Source organism: Octopus bimaculoides, chromosome 2 (assembly GCF_001194135.2).
Source record: "Octopus bimaculoides isolate UCB-OBI-ISO-001 chromosome 2, ASM119413v2, whole genome shotgun sequence".
Classification (NCBI taxonomy): domain Eukaryota; kingdom Metazoa; phylum Mollusca; class Cephalopoda; order Octopoda; family Octopodidae; genus Octopus; species Octopus bimaculoides.
The window spans coordinates 92,352,982-92,362,710 of NC_068982.1; the positions used below are offsets into that span (position 1 = coordinate 92,352,982).

Below are 9,729 nucleotides of genomic sequence, written 5' to 3' on the forward strand. Positions count from 1 at the left end.
CGTACACATGCGTCATACAGTCTGCCTTTTGCTGTCTGAGTGAGAGTCCCTTTGTTGCCAGCAGAGGTAAGAGCTCTCTGAACTTTGCCCAGGCTATTCTTATTCTAGCAGCTACACTTTCAGCGCACCCAACCCCACTACTAAATTGGTCACCCAGATAGCAGAAGCTATCAACTACCTCTAGTTTTTCTCCCTGGAATGAGACAGAAGTTGTTTCCTGTTTGTTTACAGTGTTTATTGCACCTGAACATCTGCCACATACAAAAACTAACTTCCTAATTAACCTGCCTTTGATATTGCTGCACCTCTTATAGGTGTAGGAGTGGCTTTGTAGTTAAGAGGTTCTATGATCAGTCCCACTGCATGGCACCATAGGTAAGTATCTTCTACTATAGATCTGGACTGACAAAAGTAGATTTGGTAATTAGAAATTGAATGTGTCTGTATATACATATAAATATGTGTTTGTGGATGTACATATGCCAGAGTGTATGTGTGTGTGTCCTTGTCTTGACATTGCGTAATTGTTGTAAATGAGGTGACTGTCATGCAAGCAGTATCATCCATTTCTAATGTTCTGTGAAATCATGGTTTGCCATGGGGAAATATTACCTTGCTTGAAAACCCGTGAGGGTTGGTGACAAGGAGGGTATCTGGTTGAAGAAAATCTGTCTTAATAAACTCTGTCTAAATCATGTGAGCCTGGAAGAAATGTGGACGTTAACACAATGATGATGTGGTTGTGTGGTGAAGAAGCTCACTTCTCAGCCATGTGGTTTCAGGTTCAATCTTACTGCACAGCACCTTGAGATTCTACTATAGTCCCCAACTGATGAAAGTCTTGTGAGTGAGTTTAAATTGGGTAGGTGGAAACTGAAAACGTCTTTTGGTCTTGACATTGCATGATGATTCTAAAAAAGCACCATTTGTTTCCATTCATGGATGAAAAACATTTGGCCATAGAGATATATTACCTTACCTGGAAACAGGTGAGGGTTCAGTACAGGAAGAGCATTCATCTGTAGAAAATCTGCAAGTGTTGCAAAGGGGACACTAAAATCACAATAATGATATGTGTACGTCTGAGTAGTGTGCATATATACTAGCTTAAAATTTGCACTCCATGTGGACTTTTAAGCTAGCTCTTGTGGCCCAAAACTAAAGGGAGCAGTAATAGAACATTTATTGATACCCTTCCAATATGGTATTTCCTTAAATTCGGTTTAAATTTATATACATATATGTATAAGATATTTTTCAAAGCATGGTAAGTCCTTATTCATGCAGAAGTTACTTTGAAATTGGTTAATTTTGTTTTACTTCAATATCCTCATTTTAGTCATTTAGTTGGACTTACATCAAATTTCTTACCATCGTAACACCTTGAAGCTACTTTAAAAAAGTTCAACTAAAAGTCACCAGGTACTTTAGGTAGAACAAATATCTTAATTCTGACAGCGCTACTAGCTTGTCTTTTCATTGGCTTATTAGGTCCCTACTTATTGATGCTTAATACAAACATACAAAGTAAAATTAAGAATGAACTTATGATGATAAATATGTTGCAAATATAGGCATTCTTAAATGTGTGATGGTGAAAATAAATTGCAGCCTCTTCATAAACCACTCTTGCGGACTATGTCAATGAGCTGGTGTTAGGGCTGCTGTAACAGCCCAGAATATACCCCTGTCAAGACTATACCCCCTCCAGACAGCCAGCCCAGAATATACACTTGTCCAGACTATATACCCCATGCTTGCGGACAAATAACACATGTACCTCACTTGTAAATGTTGTCTCAGAGCATATTCAAACATAGCAATTTAGAATTATCAAATGCAAATATTCAATGTATCAATATAAACCCAATGTATAGGTAGACTGGAAAAAAATTGACGACTCTTGCATGCTGCACAGTGCACCTGTACTATGAGTCATAACCTAGACTCATGCAAATGTGGCCATTCATGTTGTGTTTATATTAGTACATTTTAGAGTATTTTGCATTTGATAATTCTAAATTGCTATGTTTAAACTGAAATTTACTTGTAACTTTTAATTCTTCATTGAGTGATATATTTTATATATGTTCAGAGGCAACTTTTATATGTGAGGTACATTTGTGTTATTTGTCCGTATATGGGGTATATTCTGGTCTGGTTGTCTGGAGCGGGTATATTCTGAGCTGTTACACTGCCAATTTTCAATCCTGTTTAGACTTGTTGCACCTATACTCCCGCACCGATCGAAAGTTGCAGAGAGATGCCTGCATTCAAGTACGTGCGTGTATGCCCTGCATGCATTGCCTCATGTACAATGGTTCCAGTTTTAGCTAAAACCAGAAAACCTAGGGATTTTAACGTTAAAAATCTGAAAATTGGCTACCCCTTTGCAGACCCCAGTTTGGGAACCAAGGTTGTAGACTGAGATACAAGGGTCCCAGATGGACAGACAGAATTTTACGTTTATTATTATAGATATATATTAATAACTGTTTGAGTCTACTCCGTATGAGGTAAAATGCGGGTGTGTAGGATAAACCCATCTTATTGGGAGAAGAGTAATGGATTTTAAGATAAATTCAAGATGGCTTCTAGATTTTCGGCCTCTGTTGGTCAGCTCATTTTATTTGGTACCTGACATGATAGGGTGAGGTGTTGTCACAGATTAATAGCTCAGTTACTGTTCAATGAAGTGTTAACACATTAACAGCAGCAGTCTCTATCTGGGAATAATCAGATTTGATGGTGTTAGGTAATAACTGAGGCTGGATGATCAAGATGAGTGGGGCTGTAGTCTGTATGGGTGATGGATATTAAATACCCAACCTGCCTTAGTGTGTTGGGCATCCAGTCTTCAGGTGGTATAGCTTAGCTGTCAGTAGCTTGAAATTCGTTAACTGGGTGTACTTCTGGTGGCAACAATAAAATGGTTTGCTCTTATTGTTAATGGTTTGCACAGTTTGGTAGAGTATGTTTAGTCTTTTGACCGAGTTAGCCATTGCGAGTTCCATGGAAGTAAGTGGGGTGGGAGGCCTATTAATGACACTCCATTTGGTGTAGGGGAAATTGGTCCAATGGTTGCAGAGTCTCCAGGTGAAGCACAACGGAGATGAAATTTTCATTGTCCTTGCACATGAAGGAATGCATATGTTGTGTTTACATTCTTTTAAAATCATTGACTGTCATGCACCGTTCCATTGATCTCAGTGATCAACTGGTAATTACTGTAAAAACCCATGTAATTTGTGCACCTGTGTAATTTACGCAGGTGATTTTCAGGATAAAAATTGTTAAAAAAAGCTTCTACTCTTGTAAAATTCGCACCCAAAAGTTTTCAGAATTGCTGATATGGGCTGGGGAAAAAGGTTTTCACTTTAGTTGTATTTAGCATAATTTCACTTACTTATGATTAGATTTTATTAAACTTTCATTAAATAAAAATAATTTCTGTTTAACAGGTATCACATTGAAAGCTATTAAATTACAAAGTGTTTGTATTGTTTGTAATAAACTTTATTTTACATTTCTTGCCCACAAGAAATTATGTCCAATCTTTAGCATACTTCTGTATGTCTTCTCAAATCATGATTACGGGAAAAGGATCTCAAACCATGATCAACAAAAACAAAGCTGATAAATATGCACAAGTGTTGCAAAATAAGTTTAATTACTAATAAACATCAGCTTGGATGACACTTTACTCAACCGACAGAGGAAGGTGATCGATCAAACTGATTATGTAAACAATTGTGATTGGTCGAAAGTGTCTTCTTGACTCAAGCTCTGATTTTCTGCCTATTCCTGTCAGAACCTTTGATACAGTGTATCGAAATTTTAATCCCTTTCACACTTATAAAATGTCAAGCAAACTTTAAAATTTGTCATTACCGTTTTAGTTGGGTGACCAAACTGATAGTTTGGTAACCCACTAAAATAAACATTAAAAATTGAAAGGAGAAAATAAACAGCTTTGCAAGTTTAACTCCGTCTTTATTGAACAAGAGAGATGTGAAATTTGAGAAACGACTTGTTAGAATATACACATCTGTGAGGAGATAAGAATAGCAAAAATATACTATACCAAAAGAACTGGTATTACATACATTGCAAGTGTTCTATGAAGAGAACGTAAGATTGCTGCATAATTCAATATGAATGTGAAATGACATAAAACATTGTATAAGGTAAATGAAGGTTTCTGTAGGAACACTAAATAATACTCACTTAGTGAGTTTACATGTGCAAGGATGAATTATGATCTTGTCGTCAACGTTAGATGCAGTAAGAGCTGGTAGTGGCAATGTCGGCAGCAATGAATTTCATTATCCTAACGCGGAGAAAGCAAGCAATAGCTTCCTGGAGGCAAACGCAAGCTAGACTTCTTTAGCAGAGAAAAATTGATCTATTTAAGGAAATTGCTGGGCTCTATCGTGATAGGTAGAAAGTCCAAGTAATGTAAAATATAGCTCAGACCGTGATTACCAGCATGAATGTCAAACTTCAAAATGTAGTTAACCATTTAATGATTTTAGTAAATTTATACAGAAAAAGTAAGCATTATACCATCTTGCATAAATAAAAGTTAACTTTATGATATTTTTTCTATGAAAAACTGTTCTGATTTTAAATGAGTCAACTTAGCCCTGATCCTGAAGCCGGTAACTACTAGTCTATGTTGTGGGGTGCATTCTTTGCCTGGGAAGGTATTGCGAATTATAAGCAGCCATCTTTCCCTTTTTCTGGTGAGGATGTAGTCAATTTGGCTAGCGTGTCTAGGTTACTGGCAGGTTTCCTGAAGTTAGTATTGCAAACCATAAAATCATTTGCATCGCAGAACTCCAGCAGCCTGGTTCCCTCCTCACTGCAGGAACCAAAACCATAGCCTTCATGTATGCCATGGAAGCCTCCTGCATATTGTTCAATATGGCCATTGAAGTTACCAGCCACAAAGAGAAGGTCCCTGTCATTTGTCAACAAGGTAGTCTGCAAGAGGGTGTCATAAAATCGGTTTTTACTGTCTATCAGGTTGCCCCAGCTGAGGGGCATAGGATGAGATAATGGTTGCTAACCCATGATGAAGCACTAATCTAATCTTAAGTATTCTGTTGCATACTCTGACTACCTCAATTACCTTATCAACACATTTCTCCGCAAGAAGTATACCCATGCCCCAACCCCATCAGTGTTCCCTGCCCAGAAAATCTTGTACCTGTGTTCTTTGCCTGTGAGGAACCTAGCGGAACCTCCTCTCCACCTTACTTCTTGGAGGCAGCACAAATCGACACATCTCCATTCAAGCATTTCAACAATCTCACCAGACCTACCTTTCAGTGTGCCAACTCTGAGGGTGTGGGCCTGTAAGTCCCTGGGATGGGGGACAGCAGCATCATGTACCTGAAAAGAAAGCTCGCATTTGGCAGAATTCATAAACAAACAATAGCCTTCAATTCAACCTGCATACACTACACCATCATTTTTATGCACTATATAATCACTACCTTACATAGGTAAACCTATGTATGTAGGGGTGGGGATGGCATAAAGCCTTTAGAAGTGTTCATGGGAGACAACCAAAGGATGACAGAGGATAGGAACTTCTGGTACAGGTGGAGGGGTACCAACAGTACCAGATGGGACTCTATCTATGACTCTGTTGTTGTCCTCAACAACCTGCTGGAGAAGAATAGGGGAGCTGTCCACAGGGTGATGACACAGCTGAAGCTGCAGACCTTCACTGATTCTAATGTCGGTTTCCTGATGTCTAATGTTGCCAAGGCCTTGGATAAAATCTACAAGGTGGACCAGGATTATCTCAGGAGCTTTCTGCCATCTGTAGTGGCTACTGTCATGAAGTTGAAGGAGGCCAAGTTCAAACATCTCCTGTACTGCAGTCCTGTAGTGGATGCAATACTGGCAGGCATCACAAAAAGGTTTGGGTTCCTCCTAGAAGACCTGGAGTACCAGCTGGCCGCTGCCTTCCACCCCAAATTTTGCCTCTTCAGGTTGGAGTAGTATAACAGCCAGGTTAGCAGAGTAACGAATGCCATGGGAGCCGTCATAGAGACAGCCCTAATGGAGACCAATGAAGAAGGTAGCGACACCACCAGCAATAAGAATGATGGGAGAGCAGGAGTCACAGGTCACTTAAACCCAAGGTACAGAGCTTGGTGAAGACCTGGCTGGAGGCCGTCTTGAAGAAGGTCCTGACTGAAGTCACCTTTTTGGGTAAGCAGGTCTTGATCGACCTGTTCACCAAGTTGTTAGCACTCCGTCACTTATGACATCAAGAGTTCCAGTTGATCCGATCAGTGGAACAGCCTGCTCGTGAAATTAACATGCAAGTGGCCGAGCACTCCACAGATACGTGTACCCTTAATGTAGTTCCCGGGGATATTCAGCGTGACACAGTGTGACAAAGCTGACCCTTTGAATTACAGGCACAACAGAAACAGGAAGTAAGAGTGAGAGAAAGTTGTGGTGAAAGAGTGCACCTTGATCATTATCTGATTTTGGCATACTATACCTTTTTGGAAAGCTCTATGTCTAAACTACAACATAAAAATTTCAGTCCTCTAGGTCTGTTTTAGCGGTTCTAGTGTCAAAAAAACCAAACCGAAACTAAATTCATGTGATAAAAGTTAGCGGTTATCATTTAGCGTTAGCTTCTGCTTTTTTTTTTTTTTTTTTTTTTTTTTTTGACCTCTTTAGCGATTTGGCGTTTGCGAAGCTAACTTTTAATAGTTAGCGGTTAGCGAAGCTAACATTTTGGTTAGCTGAACCCACCACTGTATGTATATATATTGTCAGTAAATCATAAATCCGAAAGAGAAGCATATTCTAAATTATAGAGCAGTAGAGTAATTTGATAAAGATAGCTATGGTCGGTATATGGGGTTATCCTGGTTCGGTAAAAAGAGATTGATAGAATAGGCTTTTAAAAAATAAGTACTGGGGTTAGACGGCCTGTTTCCGTCTACTAAATTCACTCACAAGATATTGGTTGGCCTAGGCCTATAGTAGGAGATATTTGAGCAAGGTACTGCGCGCTGGAAATGAACCCCAAACCACATAGATGCGAAACGAGCTTCTTAACTACACAGCTATACACGCACACAAACTCCCTTTCTTTATTCTTGTTTCAGTCACTGTATCGCTGCTGTGCTGGGTCACTGTCTGGATGGGTTTAGCTGAACAAATCGATACACTCGCGCACACATACACACACATATCACATCTTTTCCCCTTGGCGGACGCATCAGTGTGAGAAAAAAATGATCTTCCTTGAACGAAAGTTTTTGAGATAGTTCACCTATTTAATTGAATTCTTATTTAAACATGTTACTTGACTTTACGTATCGTGTTACAGATTTCAAAAAGGAAGTTGTTCTAGAAATGTATTTTAAGCTTTGTCAATTAAATTGTAAATCATTATCATAATTAACTTTCATTCCAATAGGGAACAAAAATATATTCGTTGATTAGAAATATATATTTTCAAAATCCCTAATGTTCTATCTTTTCAATATGAAGTAAATTTTCCCATTCTATTCAATTATAAACAACTACCAACGTGCGGTGTTTCAATTCTCTGCTCCTACCTTTTCACTCTTTGTACATTGGTCACGCGAATGAACAGTAGTCAGTTTCATTTATCATACCTTATAATTATTCTGAGACTTAACGCTTATGTTAGTCGTCTTAACTTATGAACATCCCAACAGATTGTCTATTCTAATTTCATGTATCAGACTCTAATAAGAAATTATCAAAAAAATTAATTATACCAAGCTATCTTTTTTTCCTGTTTAAACGTTGTATTTCTATTGTGCAATAATTCAAAATGTTATTTTAAAGAAAATTTTGGGAAAAGGAAACATAATTCTAACCATTATTTCAAATCCTTGTTTATTTATGTTTATACTTTGAGGAATATTTTATAAACATATTAAGGAGAAAAAGTTATTTTATTATAAAGTAGAAAATATTTTATTAAGAAAATTTATGAAAAATACGGTTTGTAAAATGTGCAAATAGTTTGGATCTTGTTAAACCCATTCATACAACATTATTTACGTCTCCCACATGCATCCATATAGACGAATGTACTTCTATTTCGAAGTAATTTGGGAATAAAGAAAAAAAAATGATTTAAATCAGACAGGATTTCACAAAAGGAAATAGACTGATTATAAAGTTTTACTTCAATAAACAGTTCTTTTATAATTAATTATTGTTCTGCTGTTTTTACATCCTTCAATAATTATGCAAGTAGGTCAACCCCAGTGAACCACCAGCGACAACAAAAAAAAGTTGGGTTAGGCAGCTGCCTGCTTGCTTCTCGATCACGCGAACTTTGTGAGTAGAAGTAAACCACACACACATATTCACATCCGATTTTTTTATGGCTCGGCTGTTGAAAGCTAGCTAGGTAGCTCCCTTAACGGTGACCCACAATTCAGCTCTAACAGCTGCAACAGGAAGGGATCAACCGAGGAAGGAATGAGTTAGTAAGTGGCTCAATCTAAACTGATTTGATGGTTGCCTGCTTGCTTTATCACTCTGTAACTACATGCCTGCTATTGTTGCTGCAGAGAAGACAATACGTGACCCCTGTTTCGATTCCTAGTCAGAAATTTTTCCACGTTTGTGATTAATGTCAGAGAAAGTGTTAGATACCACCATTTCCTTCACTGTCTTATAGTATTGAACCCATATAAGAAAATCTTACCCTTATTATTTTTATTATTTCTAACAATCATATATTTCTATAATAGTCAACATCTACTAAATCTGTTTTAAAAAATATATGATGATTCAGGAATGGGAAATTCAAATATAAGAAGTTTGAAATTTCAAACGTCTTTATGTACATATATTTTAGGAAAGAAGTAATTTGAAACTGATATTCGAATAAAAAAATCAAACTTTTTAAAAATTGTGTTTGTTTATATTTATTCAATTCAGAATTCCCCCACTATATTAAAAACCTAAGTTTTACTAATCTGAAATATCCTCTCCTAACTAAATGGAAGTTTCAAGGTCGCAGAGTTCATCAATAGTTTAACTACCATCGCTCGCCCGACTGACTGGCGATGTGTGAAAGAAGTTTGTGTAAGCTGCATATTACATGTCTTTGTGTTGACTATTATTTTCTCAAGACATCCAGTAGTGTCTGTTGGGCGGTTAACACAAACACACACACGTATATGTGTGTGCTGTGAATGCTCTGAACACTTACTCTGTTTCCCTGACAGTCTTCAAAGTCTTGTTCATTCTCCTTCCTTCTTCCTTTCTCCCCATAAAAATAACCTAACTTTCTCCTCTCCTCTTCCTAATATTTTCTCCATACGTCTTTGTGTTTGTTATATCTGTCTTGTTTGAGCAGTGTGCTTTGCACTGTTGTGTTTTTAGCCCCTAGTCAACCCCTGATCTAACAAACCTATGTTCAGAGACGTTGTAGCCGTAACTATCCTCCTTTTCTTTTTTTTTTAGACAGGAATCTAGAATTAAAGATGTTCGGGTGAACTTTGGCTACTATTTCTAGCAGACAGAGCGACTTCTTTACTTTCCATTGTTTACTTGCGGTCTTGTACTGTGTATGTTGGTTTGTATATGTATGTGGTTTGTGTGTTTGTATAATTGAAATAAGCTACGCACACGCGCACACACACACAAAATGCAATGAATACAGAAACCGATATATATATATATATATATATATATATA

At 37.5% G+C, this 9,729-nt stretch overlaps 1 long non-coding RNA gene across 1 annotated transcript in view; it reads left to right on the forward strand.

Moving 5' to 3' along the window:
• The first annotated feature begins 8,384 nt into the window (after window positions 1–8,384).
• Window positions 8,385–9,729, forward strand: part of LOC128251583 (uncharacterized) — a 9,350-nt gene continuing 8,005 nt past the window's right edge. Inside the window, exon 1 of the long non-coding RNA XR_008267183.1 lies at window positions 8,385–8,510. This is a non-coding gene — a long non-coding RNA (uncharacterized LOC128251583). The remainder of the gene's footprint in view (window positions 8,511–9,729) is intronic.